The 20,310-nt window shown below is 44.9% G+C and overlaps 1 long non-coding RNA gene across 1 annotated transcript in view; it reads right to left on the bottom strand.

Moving 5' to 3' along the window:
* Positions 1 to 7,595: 7,595 nt before the first annotated feature.
* The window catches only part of LOC112644873 (uncharacterized), a 28,727-nt gene continuing 16,012 nt past the window's right edge, over positions 7,596 to 20,310 (bottom strand). Inside the window, exon 3 of the long non-coding RNA XR_003126828.3 lies at positions 7,596 to 8,686. This is a non-coding gene — a long non-coding RNA (uncharacterized LOC112644873). The remainder of the gene's footprint in view (positions 8,687 to 20,310) is intronic.

Here is a 20,310-nt window from a genome sequence, read left to right as displayed (position 1 = left end):
GATGTGACCTGTTCTCAATAGGAAGTAAATAGTTACCCCTTTCTTTTCTTTCTGGTCACACAGGTCATGGCTCCAGTTCCCATAGGGATCGTATCTCCCTGTTTCCTTCATGCTACTTCTTTTCTTCCCTAATGCAACTTAATTTCCTGATATGACTTTTTTTTTTAAAAGATTTTATTTACTGATTCATGAGAGACACTGAGAGAGAGGCAGAGACACAGGCAGAAGAAGCAGGCTCCCTGCGGGGGGTCTGATGTGGGACTCGATCCCAGGACCCCAGGATCACGCCCTGAGCTGAAGGCAGACGCCTAACCACTGAACCACCCAGGTGCCCGGGGGAAGAACTGTTTTATACCAATGTGAAGTATTAACAATTCAACAGGTGGGGGGAGCTCTTTAGACAAATAATAGGTGGTGAGAGTTCCAGAAACTGGTCATTGTTTAAAGCAGGTTCCTTATTTCTGCCGTTACTCCTGTTACTGAAGCTTATCTTGACGAGCTTAGAAGAGATGAATCCACACTTTGTGAACCCTCACTCAGGCGGGATAGTTTTCAGTATTACGACTGGTGACTTGAGATGAATTAAACTATGACTCAGATAATTTGCAGTAAAATATGTAACGGCTTTTTTCGGAGAGAACGAGGGCCTCCATGTCACACAAAATCCTCCCTCTGGGGTGTCTGGTTCTGATGGAGATGCTTCTGTTGGAGAGCAACCCAGAAAATGAAACTCCTAGGAATGTTCCTCCTCGGGGGAAAATGTTTTCTGATGGAAAATGGAATACAGAGAGGGTCTGGGGGGTATTGGTGGAGCACTGATTCTGAGCTTGGTGTCCTTTTCCTCAGCGTTAAAGCCTTGATCCCACTCTGATGCCAAAGACTGCTCGCTACTCAGACAGTGTTCTCCCGGGAACTGGCTCCCTGTATGGTCTCCGTATTTAACTCAGAATGGGCATCTGTAGTTAGTTAACTCACGTTAACCAAACTCTCAAGATACTGATGTATAAACCAAAATGCCAGCTTATTATTTTCAGTGAGGAAAGGACGGAAGCTCAGTTTTTTCTCTTCAACACCTTCTCTCTTCAATACGGGAAGCCAATCATTGTTGGGAGACCGCTTTGGGTGGACATTGGGTGTGTGCCTCGGATGCTGGGCTGGCATCTGGCCGAGTGGCAGCCTCCGGACGCAGCCCGGCATCTGAGGCTGAGGTCCTGCCCTGCAGCGGCTGATGCACCATCGCCCCTGGACGGGGCCCCAGCTTTACCCTGCACGTGGCGGAACGCTGGCGAGTCCTGACTTCGTCGCCCGGGGTCCGCAGTACTCGCAGATGTTTCTCCTGGACTCACACAGACTATTCGGACAAGATACAACATCGTGTTGTGATCTCAGCTTTCCTCGAGCCCAGCCGTCCACTCCTCCACGGGCCATACGCCGTTTGCTTGCACCCGGACGGTCCCAGGTGCCCCCAGCTGCCCAGTGGCAGGTGATGTTTTAGGGGGGGCTGAGATGCCACTTTCAGAAGGAGACTTCATTTCTAGGTCGTGTGGAAAATTGATCTTACTGAGCCGTGTCTTTACTCTTTGTATTTTGGAAGTAGCCGGCTCTTGTCAGGGAATTTGTATAGCTTTTTCATTCTATACTGTCGGGTTTTTCTTGCAGTTTTGTTTTGGGGACATAATATTATCCATTTAAAAATAAGTCATCAGAGGGAAGGCCTGTGTTGAGTTGGGGCTACATTCCGGAGGGGACAGACGCAGGAGCGGGGAGAGAGAGGAATCAGCGTGTGTGGACCTGGCCGTTGATGAACTCAGGTGAAGTAGGTCGCAGACGATGGGAAAAGTTTGTGTCTGTTCAGGCTGCGGCCGCTGCCCAGGGCTGGTTCGGCCAGGGTGAAGCTGTGCACCTGTCCATCCCGGATTCCCACTAGTGTCCGTCCTGGTCCTTCCCTCAGCACCCCCAGGGTGTGTCTCCATTTCCAATACACATGACATTTATTTCAAGTATGCCTCTTGGAGGTGGCAAGATGCTGGATTTTTATTTTTATAATACTGGCCATGGCCTGCCCTGCCTCCTTCCCTCCCTCCCTCTATTAACACGGGAGTCCTGCTGGGTCACCCCCCTCGACATAAGGGGCGCCCATCGGGGCTCCATCCTCCAACCACTGACGCGTTGGCTGCTTTCTGCCGCGTGGCTTCTGTTGCAGTGTGAGCTGGTCGCATGGCTCTCACTGACCTGCTGGTAACTTTCTTCAAGAAGTTGGGGGTAAAGAGGCGCAAAACTCCATGCCACATTCCTCCAGGGCCACGCACCCTGTCGGAACCCTTTGTGTTGACCCTGTTGACCCGCCGCCCTTTGCTTAGACCCTCGGACATTAGGAAAGTGTTGGCCTGGTGCCCAAGCAAGTCCCTTACAGACCTGTGGTGCCGGTTGCCTTTGCCTTTCATGCAGCAGGTGCCGATGTTTCTTGGGGCCCCCGGGGCTCAGCTTTGTGAGGGTGGGCAGCTCTGGGAGCCAGAAGAAACACAGAATGCTTCATCTTGCACCAAATCACCCTCCCTTGGCTCATTCCCTCATCCCGCCTTTGGACCTCCAGTGGCGTTACTTGGAAGTGGATTCTGACATGAGCGCTGCATGGAGAGTGCGGAGAGCGATGTCAGGCGTGAGGGCAATGGGGCTGCTTCTGCACCTGCCCCTCACCCCACTCCCTGCCTGTGCAGCCCAGACACATCCAGAATGCCCTGCCTCGACAATCAGTTCAGAAGCAGCACGTTTTTCTTCCAAATTCCATCTGAAAATTCGGAGAATGTAGACTGGATTTTGACACCACATTGTGAGCTTGAAGGCAAGATTCCCCTTTGCTGAGACGGTTCCAAGCCCCTGGAAAGGGAAACGCTGTTATTCTTTGTGTTCGTTAATTGTTAAATTCAGGCAGTCCACTTGAATTTAATGGCCATAAGTTTCAAGTAATTAAGTACCTGCCAAAAAATAGACAATTATGCTTCAAAGCAATTCATTTTATGATTTTTGTTTCCATGAAATTGATTGCTTGACAGCTGTTCTGACGTCATGTGAATTTTGTCACCATTGAAAAAAATAACATTCCTTGGTCAGTGTCCGTTAGTACCACCCTTGAAGAGAAAATCCTGAGGCCTGCACATGACAGATTTATGATGTTTGGGACATTTTGACATATTTGCAACACTCCTATCAAAAATGACATGTCAGAAGCCACACTGTCATTGGGACTCCTCAGAGAACAGGGTCTGAAGGAAGATTTGCAGGCAGGATCTTTGAGGTGCCCGCTTGGGAGCCACCTTGTGAGGGCAGGAGGACAGCAGGACTGGCAGGGCAGAGTTGGCTGTTATGTGGGTGCAGCAGCAGCCTCACGGGGCTCAGTTCTGAGCAGGAATGGCTTGTCTGAGGGGACCTGCCATGAGGGAAGGGGTTTGGGCCTTGCACCCTCCAGGGAAGGCAGATGACCTTGGATGAAGCCGAGTCCTTTGCTGAGGACAGTTCCTGAGGAGGCTCCCGTCTGGGAGCTATTGGTAGCAGGTACTCCCGGGAGCTGGGGGGTGAGGGCCTGGTGGGGAGCAAGATCCAGGTGGTACACCAGCGTCCACCACAGCAGTTTTGTTATTTTATTTTATTTTATTTTATTTTATTTTATATTTTATTTTATTATTATTTTGGAGAGGGAGAGGGACTGAGGAAGAGGGAGAGAGAATCTCAAGCAAGCCCCATACAGGGCTCGATCTCACAACCGCAGGGACTCATGACCTGAGTCCAAATCAAGAGTCAGACACTTAACAGACTGAGCCACCAGATGGCCCACCACCAGAGCAGTTATTAAATTGCTTATTTTCTCTTCTTCTTCTCCTTTTTAAAAATATTTTATTTATTTATTCATGAGAGACACACAGAGAGAGGCAGAGACCCAGGAAGAGGGAGAAGCAGGCTCCCTGAGGGGAGCCTGATGTGGGACTCGATTCCAGGACCCTGGGATTACACCCTGAGCCGAAGGCAGACGCTCCACTGCTGAGCCACCCAGGTGTCCCTCTTCTTCTTGAATATGGATCGTAACTGCAGGAAAGGGGACGTAGGTAGCCCTGAGACCAGGGGTTCCACGCAGGGTTGCAGCAGGGCCTGTCTTGCCCGTGAGGACTTGCAGAGCCTTTGCTGTAAGCAGCAGATTCCCACAACCCCTCCTCCCTGACAGAGGACCTCTTCCTGAATTTGCTTCCGATGCCTGCACTGATTCACCCGAACAGGTCCTCGTCCACATTTTTCAATTGGCACTTTCGTTTGTGGTCCTGCTGCGTCCAGATTCAGCAGCTAGGACTTTAGCGGTCAGTGTATCGCACAGTCTGCTGTGCTCTGGGAGACGAGTGCACGTCTTCCTCCAGGTGACACACGTCCCTCCACGGGACCACGGGACACTGCCTGGAGACAGGGTCTGCGAGGGAGCCGGCGAGTGGGGCCGATTTGGAACTTCTGTGGGGTGTGCTGCTACGTCCTCCCACGAAAGTGGGTCCTAGCAGCTGCTTAATTACTCTTTAAATGCTTTCGGGGATTTTCTGGTTCTCAGAGGGTTTTTTTGAAGGAAAAAGTTCTTAAATTTCAGCTTTATGGAGGAACCATCGACAAGTCAAACTACAACGTTTAAAGTGTACACCGTGGTGATCTGATCTGTGTGTAGTGAAAGGATTCGCTCCATCTAGTTAAACGTACAGATCACCTCATGTCTTTCTCTTGTGTGTGTGTGAGCACGTCTAAGTCCTACTATAGTAAATTTTAAGTGTGCAATACAGTATCAGCAGGAAATGCAAATCAGTCACTACGTTAGATCTTAGATTCCCAAACCTTCTTCAACTTACGGCTGAACTTTGCACTTTTTCACCACGCTTTCCCTATTTTTCCCACGTCCCCAGCCCCAGACAACCACCATTCTACTCTGTTTCTGCAGGTGTGACTTTTTTTTTTTTTTTTTTAAGATTCCTCATACAAGCGACACCAGGTAGTGTTTATCCTTCTCTGACTGATTTCATAATGTCCTAAAGATCGGCCCACGCTGTTGCAGGTGGCAGGATTTCCTTCTTTCTCACAGCTGAGTACCATTCCCTAATAAACGGGCACCACGCCTTCTTTATTCATTTGTCCTGTGATGGACACTATACTCCCCTGTGGTGGCTGTTGTGAATAACCCTGCAGAGACCATGGTAGTGCAAACATTGCCTTGTAATACTGTTTTATCTCCTTTGGGTAGATTCGCAGGAGTGGAATGTACTGGATCATATGGTAGTTGTATTTTTAGTTTTTTGAGGACCCTCCATCCTGTTTCCCAGGGTGGCTTCACCAGTTTGCATTCCCACCGACAGTGCACGAGGGCTCCTTTACCTCCACATCCTCGTCTGCTCATAGTTCTTGTTTTCTTGTGAATAGCTGTTCGGACAGGTGTGAGGTGACATCTCACTGCGGTTTTGATTTGCATTTCCCTGATGATGAGTGATATCGAGCATCTTTTCATGTACCTGCTGACCATCCTTATGTCTTACTTGGAAAAATGTTTATTCAGGTCCTCTGCTCATTTTTTAATTGGATTTTTTTTTTTTTACTGGGTTGTATGAGTTCTTCATATATGTTGTATATCACCTCCTTATATGATTTGCAAATATTTTCTCCCATTCCATCGGTTGTTTTTTCATTTTGTTGATGGTTTTCTTTGCTGTGCAGGAGCTTCGTAGTTTGCTAGAGTCCCACCTTTTATTTAGTTATTTATTCATTACTTTTAATTTTTTTTAGAGACGGGGAGGAGCAGAAGGAGAGGGAAAAAGACAAAGAGGATCTTAAGCAGATTCCATGACCTTGGGATCATGACCTAAGCTGAAATCAAGAGTTGGACACTCAACCAACTCAGCCACCCAGGCACCCCACTATAGTCCCACTTTAAAAAAATTTTTTTGCTTTGTTTTTGGCGTCACGAAGGAAAAAAATCTTAAGAACAAAAAAGATTCAGTTCAAAAAGTGAATTGCTATTAACATTTGTCTTCTCTATGTCAACAGCAAAAACATATTGGCCTTTAAACACTTTACTGTGCTGAACAAATCCTATAAAATAATTTAATCAATGCATCCAATGTCTTTTTTAATGGTCATCACTTATGTTACTTTGCACATAAAGAATAACTTTAATACTAAATTCTCAAAATTCAAGTCGGTTGCTCAATAAACAGATATTTTAGGAGAAGCCATGCATTTCTTCCTTTTTCCTAATGCGTGGCTGAAGCAATGCATTTTGTCTAATGTGCATGCCCCATCGAAAACTTGTTGGAGAATTTTTTGGAAGCTGGCAACTGTTACCCCAGGCCGTATGAGTCTGAGCTCGTTGTGTCCCATGTCCCAGGACCTCCATCACCTCTCTCGATGACTCAGTCCTTGTCTGAGGTCGGCACCTTGGCTGGGCTTGCTTCTGGTAGAATTCCTACAGCGACCTTGTGAATTTAAAAAATAATAGTGAGTCAAAGGCTCCATGTCTGAAGCTAGGGGACCCATAGAGGACTGGGAGCTGAACCCTCCAGCGGGGGGCGCTCTAGGTGCTCTCTGAGGCTCCGGCGTTGCTCTGAGCTCAAAGTCTCCGTCATTTCTCTACAGCGGGGTGGCCACCTGCCTGCTCCTGGGACCCGAGTGGTAAGTGAATGGTTGGGCTTCGCACACAGAGAGGTCATGAACTCATCGCGTCTCCACCCAGGCAGCTCCCGCCAACCTGGAGGTTTGGAGCTACTGATTTTTTTGGAGAAGCCAGAATCTAGAAACTTATAATGTGAACATCTCTCAAATTTTGCATATGAGAACTATTGATGTTTTCTTGAAAGCGCAGTGTGGCCCTCCCCTCTGCTCGCCCCCCCCAAAATAGGCATGAGGCTGTGTTTGGCCACGGGCTTGTCTGTGCACACTCCTTGTAGCGGTGCCCTGGGAACCGATGACCCAGAGAGGACTCTGGCCATGCTGCCCACCAGGCTCCTTGCAGGATCTATTTCTTTATGTGATTTCAGATAAGCACATGTGATTCACGACATCTATGCTGTGGAGATGGGACATGCAGAAGGTCCCACTGCGCCCTCAGACACTCTGCTGTCCAGGAGCCTCATGTGCGGATGTGACCAGGACAGGCAGCTCCCTCCATGACACCTGCACCCACTTGCTCGTTAGGTCCTCTGCATCTACCAACTGCCCTGGACACCTGCACCCGCTTGCTCAGTGGGTCCACTGCATCAACCAACCATTGCCTTGTACGCCCATGGGCGTTGGAGGCTCCCATTACGGGGTCCCAGGGGGCAGAAAAAAGCCAGCAAGTATGTGGATGGCACAGAAAGACAGATTTTCATCATCTTTCCCCATCTGTTCTGCTGATGAGGACCTTCACAAATGGGGAGCCTCCAACGGGGACCTCTCCTCCCAAGCAGGAACCGGGGAGCTGAGGGGGCCTGGCCAGCAGCCACACTGCCCCAAACGGGGCCTGCTGGCTGTCCCAGCACAGGGAAGACCAGAAGGTAGAGACCCAGATGAATTCTCCTGGCACGCTGCCAAATCTCACCTTCTCAGCATTCCCATGAACTGGAAACTTCCCAATTCTAAGTATCACCCATCACACCAATGGCACCAAAACTTGGAGCGGGTCATTGCTGTCATATCCTTCCTCCTCCGTGGCAATGGGCTTGCTTGTGAAGCACATGACGAGCTTTCACTTTCTGTCTGGAAGCTGCCACACATCACTACTGCAGAAGCTCTGATTGCAGAGTCTGTGCAGAGCTGAATCCGTGGAAGCTTCCCCTGGGTGAGAGCCACACACCTGGACTGTCAGGAAATGAGCACATTCGTACTCAATTGCCACATACACGCCTTCAGCTCTTTTACTCCAGAATCACAGAGCAACAATCTTCCAGTAGGACCAACTCTTCTCCGGCTGCCTTGCTGTGAAGCCTTGTGTCCACATGCCCTCGGGGATCCTCCCTGTACTCAGGGCATCACCATGTCATGGCACCTGCCACAAGCTAAGGTGCGGGTCTGGCCCTGGGGGGTGTAAGCAAACTGGTAGCACACGGATCCCTGAGTCCTGTTAGGGAAACCCATTTCAAAAGATGAGTGAGTTAAAATAATGAAAAATTCTTCTTTTCTTCATCTCTTTACAATATATTTTTAAAAGATTTTATATATTTATTTGAGAGAGAGAGAGAGAGATAGCAAGAGAGAGAGAGAGAGATAGCAAGAGAGAGCATGAGCAGGGGGAGAGGGAGAAGCAGATACCCCGCTGAGCAGGGAGCCCGATGCAGGACTTGACCCCAGGACCCTGAGGTCATGACCTGAGCTGAAGGCAGACGCTTCACGAGTGAGCCACCCAGGTGTCCCTCTTTCAGTATTTTAGGCACTACAACTATTGGTTTTGTGCTCAACCTGTAATTATATTTCTGTGCACGGTAAGCGAGCATGCGTGTTATGCAAAGGGTGTTTATGTTGCTGGAGCAGGTTTCAAAAGCCAGGCATATACATTGTACCAGAGTGTTTACATAGATTCCTTTAAGTGGGGTTATAACAGAACAAAGCCTCTTTTCGAAGCCAGGAGCAGATCAGTGTATAATGTGATCCAGATAGTTCTCAGATAAGGCTTCCAAGGACCATGGGCCTCATACTCCTGCAACGAGAGAAAATAAATTATACACTTTTTATTGGAGGATTTGAATGTCAGTTAATAGAATCAAAGAAGGACCAGCAGATGTAACCAGAGTGGATGATTTTAAGAACTGGTTCTAAAGATTATGGCCTAGTTTCTTTTGATTCCACGGCTCTTCAAAATAGATATTTTGGAAGGAAGTTTCTTATGACAGTATTTTCTTACTTAATTTGGCTTTTTTTGTTGTTGGGAAAAAAATGTTTAAATAATTTTTTCTCTAGGTTTTTATTAGAATGTATTGACTGCTTTTCTTACTAAAGTCACTGGAACCAATTTTTAACCTCCCCAAAGACATATTTGGAAAGCTTCTGTATCAACTTTCCATCAACAAAGCAAATGAGGGGAACTTTAATAATATCATCTCATATAATTGCTGCGTTTAAAAATGATGTTTAGTAATTCATCAACAAATATGACAAATGCCATCATGTCATATCTAATCTTTTTAAAAAAGATTTTATTTATTTATTCATGAGAGACACAGGGAGGCAGAGACACAGGCAGAGGGAGAAGCAGGCTCCAAGCAGGGAGCCCAATGTGAGACTCAATCCCAGGACCCCAGGATCATGCCCTGGGCTGAAGGCAGACGCTCAACTGCTGAGCCACATGGTGTCCCATGTATCTAATCTTAACATAAATGCTATTTTTATTAAAATCAATGAGTTAGAAAGCTCCTGGTCACAGGTGACAGAAGTCTCAATCCAGAGCAGGGGTCTGTCCAGGGGGAGGTGGCGTCCCCCAGCCGGGCCCTGGCTCTCACTGCCAGACTGCAACTCTTCTGGGGTCCCAGGGAGGCGAGGACATCTTGTCAGGGCTCCTGCTGGACGGGGCAGGGGAGCCCCCTGGTCCTGGGGGTCTGCACTTGTCCCCGAGAGCTCCCATTGGGGATCAGCCTGGCCACGACCTGCACCAGGGGATTTAGTGGGGCCTGGGGCCAGACCCCGGGTTTCTACCATCCTGGGGGCCCCCTCAGCAATTCCTCCTGTCCCCTGGGGCCGCTTTGTCATGCCTGAGCTCTTGCTTATATTTTCTTTTTCTTCTTCTTCTTTTTAAAAAATTATTTACAGAATCAATTTTATTATTATTATTATTTTATTTGATTGTGGTGAAACGCTTAACACGAGGTTGGCCCTCCTGGTAGATTTCAAGGGCAGACACAGCATCGTTGGCATCGGAAACAGGGTGGATGTCAGGTCTCCGGACTTGTTCATCCTGCACTGGAACCTTCTCCCTTGAACGGAGCCCCCCGCCCCCACCCGGGTCCTCCTGCCGTGGATCCCACTCTCCCGCCCTGCTTCCCTGCCGAGGACTCCACGGCCATCCTGGCAGGGGAACCACGTGGCCTTCGTCCTGTGTCTGCCTCGCTGTACTGAGCCCGGCATCCGCTGGGTCATCCAGCTGCGGCAGACGGCAGCATCTTCTATTTTCAAGGCCCTGCACGTAGACATCACATCTTCTCTGTCCATTCCCCTGTCGCTCATCGGGCAAGACATGGTGTTCCCCGCCCCCACCCCTCTTTCTGGGGATGAATCTGCGTGCAGGCCAGTGTCACTGCTTCTCTGTGTCATCGTAGTGACAGGTGGGCGAGTGTGTGCAGCTTCAGTCTCAGGGTTCCTGACCCCTCCCAATCCTTCCAGGCCTTTCAGACGCATCCCAGATGCGCCCCAGATGACACGGCACCCGGACCTCTGCCCCATGTGGGCTGCCTCTCCTGGGGTCTCTAGAGGGCTCCTGAATGTGCACATCCACACTTTCCAGTTGGAAATCTGATGGTTTTGCTGCTTCCAGAAAAAGGGAATGAACATATTTCCTCTTGCCTCCTGGGAGCATAAGAAAATAGAGTCTTTACCATCATCGGAAAGAAAGGGACAGGATTCCACAGGTCACAGAAGAGGCTTGTACGATGATGGAGAATCAGAATTCAGATGGTGGGGTAGAGGAAGCTCCTGAGGGAACCAGGAGGCAAAGAAGCTTTTTCCTGAAACAGAGGCAGAGGGCAAGGCTTTGCTCAGGCATGACAACCTTGTGTGGTTTCCCATTTGCAAATGTCCCAGGACACCCACAAACCCAGGGAAAGAGAGGTGAGGATCTGGAGAGGCAGTGAGGGGATGACATGGAACCTCATGCTTCCCATCCCATCTAGAATAAAGCAGAGCCTCCCTTGAAGGGGCCTTGCTACCCCCGGACTCCTTCATCCAAGCCTCACTCACTCACAGTCATGGGCCTCTGCCTCAGGACCCTCGTACATGCTGTTCCCTCCGATCTGTCCCCACAGTCTCTCCATTTACTGATATCAACCAGACCCAAAATGTCTACACTGGCTTCAGAAATAAACTAACAGGGGGCACCTGGGTTGCTCAGTTAATTAAATTGCCAACTCTTGGTTTTGGCTCAGGTCATGATTTCAGGTCACGGGATCAAGCCCTGCATCAGGCTCTGTTCAACATGGACTCTGCTTGTTCTTCTCCCTCTGCTATTCCTCCCTTGCACACATTCTCTCTCAAATAAATAAATAAATACAATCTTAAAAAAAAACAACCCATGAACAAAGAAGGGCCCTTCGTGACTAGCTGAGCCCCTCCATCTCTCTCACTTTATTCTGCTCAATTTATCTTTGACATAGTTCCCAGTGTTATTTATTATATATTATTAAATGATAAATAGGGTAAAAATACTTTTCTGTTTAACTTTGCTATTTCTGCAGTGTCTTAAAAGGTGCCAGATGAAGAGTAGAGCTTGCTTTATGGCTAGAAGAGCTCCCCCCGCCCCGCCAGCCCTCCAGCACCCAGCCAGGGACCAAGCAAGTTAGGAAAGAACACAGTGCTTGGAGGCAGAAGCAGAGGGCGCTGTAAAGACAGGTTGTGCAAACCCAAAACTGCTCTAAAAATAATGATAAAGTTCATTAGTTAAAACAAAACCAAAAGCCAACTGGAAAGGACATTTGGACTACATTTTAGACATAAGTGAAAGTCTGTAGGAACTGCTAGTTCTGTAAAAGGCAAAGTGCCGCTTGCTGTGAAGCTGGCTACCACTGGCTGTCTGCCTCTGTGAGGACCTGCAGGGAGTCCTGGTGACCAGGGAGGCCCAGGGGCCCGATCCAGACCTGCGGAGGTGGGGGTGGCTGCCGCATCACTGCCTTCTGGCCTGTCTGCTCTCGGGAGAGATTCAGCAGGTCCAGCAGCCCTATGGGGGGGTGTCTCTCAGAGGTCTCCTCCCAGGCTGCAAAGCCCCTGGGACTCTGGGCGCTGACTCTGGGCACAAGCAGGGGGCACAAACAGGGGACAGTGTGAGGTGCAGGCACTCAGCTCGGTGCCTGAGAGTTCTCTCTCTCTCTCTCTCTCTTTTTTTAAGATTTTATTTATTTATTCATGAGAGACACAGAAAGAGAGGCAGAGACACAGGCAGAGGGAGAAGCAGTCTCCACGCAGGGGGCCCGACGTGGGCTGAAGACGGCACTAAACCACTGAGCCCCCCGGGCTTCCCTGGATATTTGTTCTTAACAAATAATTTGAGACAGGGGAGGCATATATATTTAACCTGATTCCTTCACCAATTAAGTGGTACTGGAAAAAAGTCAGTTTTCTTTATCATCAGCACAGAGGGTGTTTTAATGGTTATAATTATAATGCTTGTAATTTTATAATCATAAACCATCTGATTTTGGTTCATTTATTGATCAAAGTTAAACAAACATTTGTAATATCTGTGCCGTAGTTTTTAATCTGCATAATTGCATGACATTTCCCATATACTAACCTGTCTCAATTTATCTAATTTAGGTACATTTTGGAACTTTCCATATAAGGGGTCATCATTTCATTTATGATTGTGAATATAATGTTTAACTACATAATCTAGAGGGTAAAGACTGGGCAATAAGTCTATGCTCGTAAAAGTACAGCTATTCAGGGTCATTTTTAGAAAATATCCTGCATGGAAAACAAAACAGTAAAAGCCCAAACAAAATATACGTGTGCAAACACACAGGTCTGCTGCCTCTCATCTCTATACTCAGGAGTTAGCGGAGGCAGGACAGGCGATGCACCCTCAGATGCCTCTGGCATCCAGACAGACAACCAACTAGATCAAGCATCAGCAGGCAATGGCGAGGAGACTGCGGTGAGCTGCAGGACATGCGCTCACCCAAAAATCCTTGCCTTCTGCAGTGGGAAGAGGCCCCAGCAGGAACAGAACAGGGACACACAACATGTCTAAAATGGGATGACTCTGAGAGTTGGGAGGGGATTATGCAAAGTGTAAAGGATTTTAAAGACAAGCACTATCACGATTACACCAAACCACTTCACGTTAAGAGGCATCTGGTAGTCTCAGAAGATGTAGACATTCCATAGTCTAATCAACAATGAGTAGCAGATGAGTTAAAAACATGTCTGCATTAAGTCCTTCGCTATGAGGGAAAGCGAGGGTGTATCTATTATCTCCAGCGACGCTGGGAGAGGCCAAGCTTGGCAAATCCGCGTCTCTGGCTTTTTGCTCTAATCAAAGGTCAGCCTCTTTTTCCACCCCCCTCACCCTTTTCCCCAGAGCACCTGCCAGCAGATTTAGTATCTGTCATTCTGGCTTCCATTTCATTTATTTCCAGAAAAGTCCAGATGCGAGTGTATCTGCAAAATGGGGAGGAAAGGAGAAAGCATCGTATGTCTTACATTATTCACAGAAACTAGACAGGTTTTATTTTGGGCCATAAGTCATCTGACAACACAGAGACAACTCTGACCTTAATCCATTTGGTCTGGTTTTAAGAGGAGGAGAATCTCATGCTTACTTTGAAGGTGTTTTTAACTTCAGGCTTGGTCAAATGTGACATTTTGATCCAGAGAAAAATTCATTTTGGAAGGCAGAATATTTATTTTATTTGAAGTAGAGAATAAGACATCCCTGGCTTGAATCTCCATTTGGCCACTTACTACCTCTATCATCTTGAGCTACTGACTCCTCCCCAGGCTTCTGTGTCTCCGCCTATAAAATAAGTGTCTGGACACCCTGTTTTGGTTTCCTGAGCCTGCCTACATTTCCACAAGTAGTCTTTTCATTATTACACTAATTTTCAATCTTCACTGGCCATTGGAATCGCCTGTAAAGCCTGATCCCATCCCCAAGCACGGGAATATGAAAGCTCCCAGATGACTCTAATGGACAGCCATGGTCTAGAGCCACTGTGTTCAAGTCTCTGGATTTGAACCCTCTGATGTAAATTCTATTTTCTGCTAGGATGTTGGATATACAGTTACTAATTCTTTTAATTCCTTACATTCATTCCCACTAGACACTCATTGAGTGCTTACCATTAACAGACTGCATGATAGGCTGTAGGGTTATATAAATTCAAGGAAATTCCCAGCTTTTAAGAATTTTTTTTTTTTGGAAATTTTGTTTCTTTATTTTACCATAATTTTTTTTGTATATTTTCTTTATTGGAGTTTGATTTACCAACATATAGTAAAACACCCAGTGCTCATCCCATCAAGTGCTCTCCTCAGTGCCTGCCACCCAGTCACCCCAACTCCCCACCCACCTCCCTTCCACTACCCCTTGTTTGTTTCCCAGAGTTAGGAGTCTCTCATGCACTGTCACCCTCTCTGATTTTTCCCACTCATTTCCTCTCCTTTACCCTTTAATCCTTTTCACTATTTTTTATATTCTCCGTATGAGTGAAACCATACACTGTTTGTCCTTCTCCAACCGACTTACTTCACTCAGCATAATACCCTCCAGTTCCATCCACGTCAAAGCAAATGGTGGGTATATGTCATTTCTAATGGCTGAGTAATATTCCATTGTATACATAAACCACATCTTCTTTATCCATTCATCTTTCGATGGACACTGAGGCTCCTCCTACAGTTTGACCATTGTGGACGTTGCTGCTATAGATATTGGGGTGCAGGTGTCCTGCCATTTCACTGCATCTGTATCTTTGGGGTAAATCCCCAGTACTGCAATTGCTGGGTCATAGGGTAGCTCTATTTTTAACTCTTTGAGGCACCTCCACACAAGTTTTCCAGAGTGGTTATATAGTTCACATTCCCACCAACCGCGCAAGAGGGTTTCCTTTTCTTCACATCCTCTCCAAAATTTGTTGTTTCCCGTCCTGTTAATTTTCACCATTCTCACTGGTGTAAGGTGGTATCTCATTGTAGTTTTGATTTGTATTTCCCTGATGCCAAGGGATGCAGAGCATTTTCTCATGTGCTTGTTGGCCATGTGTATGTCTTCTTTGGTGAAATTTCTGTTCATGTCTTTTGCCCATTTCATGATTGGATTGTTTGTTTCTTTGCTGTTGAGTTTAATAAGTTCTTTATAGATCTTGGATACTAGCCCTTTATCTGATATGTCATCTGCAAATATCTTCTCCCATTCTGTAGATTATCTTGTAGTTTTCTTGACTGTGTCTTTTGCTGTGCAGAAACTTTTTATCTTGATTAAGTCCCATTTTTGCTTTTGTTTCCCTTGCCTTCATAGATGTAGCTTGCAAGAAGTTGCTGTGACCAAGTTCAAAAAGGGTATTGCCTGTATTCTCCTCTAGGATTTTGATGGATTCTTGTCTCACATTTAGATCTTTCATCCATTTTGAGTTTATCTTTGTGTATGGTATAAGAGAATGGTCCAGTTTCATTCTTCTGGACGTGGCTGTCCAATTTTCCTAGCACCATTTATTGAAGAGACTGTCCTTTTTCTAGTGGATAGTCTTTCCTACTTTGTCGAATATTAGTTGACCATAGAGTTGAGGGCCCATTTCTGGGTTCTCTATTCTGTCCCATTGATGTATGTGTCTGTTTTTTGTGCCACACTGTCTTGATGATCACAGCTTTGTAGTACAACTTGAAATCCAGCATTGTGATGCCCCCGGCTCTGGTTTTCTTTTTCAATATTCCCTTGGCTATTTGGGGTCTTTTCTGATTCCACACAAATCTTAAGATTATTTGTTCCAACTCTCTGAAGAAAGTCCATGGTATGTTGATAGGGATTGCATTGACCATGTAAATTGCCCTGGGTAGTATAGACATTTTCACAATATTAATTCATATCTTTCAATAGTTACTCTGAATGTGAATGGGCTAAATGATCCCATCAAAAGACGCAGGGTTTCAGACTGGATAAAAAAGCAAGGCCCATCTATTTGCTATTTATAAGAGACTCATTTTAGTCCTAAGGACACCTCCAGCCTGAAAACGAAATGTTGGAGAACCATTTACTACCATTCAAATGGTCCTCAAAAGAAAGCTGGGGTAGCAATCCTCATAACAGATAAAGTTTATCCCAAAGACTGTAGTAAGAGATGAAGAGGGACACTATATTATACTTCAAGAGTCTACCCAACAAGAAGACCTAACAATCATGAATATTTATGCCCCTAATGTGGGAGCTGCCAAGTATATCAATTAATAACCAAAGTAAAAAAAATTAAATAAAAAAATAGCCAAAGTAAAGACATACTTAGATAATAATACACTTATACTGGGAGGCTTTAACATGGCACTTTCTACAAATGACAGATATTCTAAGCACAACATCACCAAAGAAACAAGTCACTGGACCGATGGATTTCATAGATATATATAGAACTTTCCATCTGTACGCAAGCGAATACACATTCTTCTCAAGAGCACATGGAACTTTCTCCAGAATAAACCACATACTGGGTCACAAATCAGGTCTCAACCAATACCAAAAGATTGGGATTGTGCCCTACATATTTTCAAACCACAATGCTTTGAAACTAGAACTCAATTATAAGAAGAAATTTGGAAGATACTCAAACACATGGAGATTAAAGAGCATCTTATTAAAAGATGAATGGGTCAACTAGGAAATTAAAGAATAATTTAAAAAATTCATGGAAACTAATGAAAATGAAGATACAACTGTTCAAAATCTTTGGGATACAGCAAAAGCAGTCCTAAGAGGAAAATGCATTGCAATACAAGCATCCCTCAAAAAATGAGAAAAAACTCAAATACACAAGCTAACTTGGCACCTAAAGGAACTGGAGAAAGAACAGCAAATAAAACCTACAACAACAAGAAGAAGAGCAATAATAAAGATTCGAGCAGAACTCATTGAAATAGAGACCAGAGGAACTGTAGAACAGATCAACAAGACCAGGAGTTTGTTCTTTGAAAGAATTAATAAGATAGATAAACCATTAGCTAGCCTTATTAAAAAGAAAAAAGACTCAAATTAATAAAATCATGAGTGAAAGAGGAGAGATCACAAGCAATACCAAGGAAATACAAATGATTTTAAAAACATATTATGAGGGATCCCTGGGTGGCGCAGCGGTTTGGTGCCTGCCTTTGGCCCAGGGCGCGATCCTGGAGACCCAGGATCGAATCCCACGTCGGGCTCCCGGTGCATGGAGCCTGCTTCTCCCTCTGCCTGTGTCTCTGCCTCTCTCTCTCTCTCTCTCTCTCTCTCTCTGTGACTATCATAAATAAATTAAAAAAAATTAAAAAAAACATATTATGAGCAGCTATACACCAATAAATTAGGCAATCTAGAAGAAATGGATGCATTTCTGGAAAACCACAAATTACCAAAACTGGAACAGGAAGAAATAGAAAACCTGAACAGGCCAATAACCAGGAAGGAAATTGAAGCAGTCATCAAAAACCTCCCAAAACACAAAAGTCCAGGGCCAGATGGCTTCCCAGAGGAATTCTAGCAAATGTTTAAAGAGGAAACAATACCTATTCTACTGAAGCTGTTCTGAAGGATAGAAGGGGATGGAATACTTCCAAACTCATTTTATGAGGCCAGCATCACCTTAATTCCAAAACCAGACAAAGACCCCACCAAAAAGGAGAATTATAGATCAATATCCCTGATGAACACAGATGCAAAAATTCTCACCAAGATACTAGCCAATAGGATCCAAAAGTACATTAAGAAGATTATTCACCATGACCAAGTGGGATTTATCCCCAGGATGCAAAGTTGGTTCAATACTTGTAAAACAATTAACGTGATAGATCACATCAACAAGAGAAAAAACAAGAACCGTATGATCCTCTCAATAGATGCAGAAAAACCATTTGACAAAATACGGTATCCATTCCTGATCAAAACTCTTCAGAGTGTAGGGATAGAGGGAACATTCCTCAGCATCTTAAAAGCCATCTACAAAAAGCCCACAGCAAATATCATTCTCAACAGGGAAAAACTGTTGAGCCTTTCCCCTAAGATCAGGAAAAACGACAGGGATGTCTACTCTCACCACTGCTATTCAACACAGTACTACAAGTCCTAGCCTCAGCAATCAGACAAAAAAGGAAATAAAAGGCATTCAAATTGGCAAAGAAGAAGTCAAACTCTCCCCTTTTTGCAGATGACATGATACTGTACATAGAGAACCCAGGGATCCCTGCATGGCTCAGTGGTTTGGTGCCTGCCTTCGGAGGCACCCGAGATCAAGTCCCACATCAGGCTCCCTGCATGGAGCCTGCTTCTCCCTCTGCCTGCATCTCTGCCTCTCTCTCTCTCTCTCTCTGTGTGTCTCTCATGAATAAATAAATAAAAACTTAAAAAAAAAACCCAAAAGACTCCACCCCAAGACTGCTAGAACTCATACAGCAATTCAGCAATGTGGCAGGATACAAAATCAATGCCCAGAAATCAGTGGCATTTCTATACAATAACAATGAGACTGAAGAAAGAGAAATTAAGGAGTCAATCCCATTTATGATTGTACCCAAAAGCGTAAGATACTTAGAACTAAACCTAACCAAAGAAGTAAAGGATCTATACCCTAAAAACTACAGAACACTTCTAAAAGAAATTGACGAAGACACGAAAAGATGGAAAGATATTCCATGCTCATGGATTGGAAGCTTTTAAGAATTTTAACTCATGTGTAGAAGACACATGTAGAACTTATATTCAAACAGCACAGACTTTGCCATGAAGGATTCATATTGTTAGCTATAATCATATCTGTTGTTATATGCTGCTCTGGAAATATATTGTTGACAATAAGATAAGAAAAAAGGCACACATATTGGGAAGGAAGAAATAAAATTGTCTCTGTTCACAGATGACATGATTATATAGAAAATTCCAGAGAATTGACAAAAATGAAAACTTCTGGAACTAATGGATGATTAAACAAAGCTGCAAGGTTTCAGGATACAAGGATGATATATAAGAGTCAATAAAAAAAAAAAAGAGTCAATAGGTTTCCTATATACCAACAGGAAACAATTGGGATTTGAAATTAAGAACACAAAACCATTTTTAAAAAAGAAAAGGAAATGGTAATTATGTGAATTAGGATGCGTGATTTAGCTTGATCATGGTGATTATTTCATTATGCAAACATGTCAAAACATCATATTGTATACTTAAATGTATACAATTTTAATCTATTTACCTCAGTAGAGCTGGGGGTGGTGGTGGACCACTACACCATTAACACTAGCACCAAAAAAAAAAAAAAAAGAGAGAGAGAGAGAGAAATACTTAGATATAAGTCTAACAAAGTTTGCACAAGATCTATGTGAGAAAAACTACAAATCTCTGGTGAAAGAAGTCAAAGGAGATCTAAATAAATGGAAAGGTAATTCATATTCATGGATAGGAAAATTCAATATTGACAAGATGTCAGTTCTTCTCAACTTAATCTACAGGTTCAGTGCATTTTCAATAAAATTCCAGCAAGCTACTTTGTAGTCATCTACAAACTGATTCTGAAGTTTATGTGAAAAGGCAAAAAGACCCAGAAAAACAAGGTCAGAGGACTGACTTCACTCCAAAGTCTTACCGTAAAGCTGTGGTAATCAAGACAGTGTGGTGTTTGTGACAAGAGAGACACACAGATCAATGAAACAGAACAGAGAGCCCAGAAATGGACCCACACAGGCCTACTCAGCCACCTTGGGCAAAGGAGCAAAGGCAACTCAGTGGAGAAAAGGGAAGAACAGCATTATTAACAAATGCTGGGCATCCACATGCAATACAATAAATCTAGACAAAAGTCTTACTGCCCTCACCATAACTAACTCAATGTGGCTTGTAAACCTAAATGTAACACAGAATTATAAGACTTGAAAAACAAACCATGGGAGAAGATCTAGGGGAACGTGGATTTGGCCATATGTTTTAGGACATCGAACGCATGATCCGTGAAGGAAAATATTGGTAAGAGGGACTTCATCATGACAAAAAGAAAAATCATCCCCTCTGTGAAAGACCCAGTTAAGAGGACATGAAGGAACCTTAAATGGACATCACTAAGTGGAACAAGCCACTCTTAAAAAGCAACCTATAGTAGGACTCCAGGTCTGTGATGTTCTGGAAGAGGCAAAACTACAGGGATGGTAAAGGGATCCGTGGTTGCTGAGGGCTAGGGGTGGGGGTGAGTAGGTGGAGCACAGGGATTTTTAGGACAGTGACACATATTCTGTGATACATAATAGTGACATTATGCATTTGGTAAAACCTAAAGAACTGTACCATATAAAGAGCAAACCCTAATGTAAACTATAGACTTTAGCTAATAATAATGATCAATATCAGCTCATCAGCTGTAACAAGTGCAAGATATTAACTACAGGGGCATGAAGGCA

The sequence above is a fragment of the Canis lupus genome, chromosome 1, assembly GCF_003254725.2.
Source record: "Canis lupus dingo isolate Sandy chromosome 1, ASM325472v2, whole genome shotgun sequence".
Taxonomy (NCBI): Eukaryota; Metazoa; Chordata; class Mammalia; order Carnivora; family Canidae; genus Canis; species Canis lupus.
The sequence above is the reverse complement of the archived record's forward strand: the minus strand, read 5'-3'. Positions and strand labels throughout refer to the sequence as shown.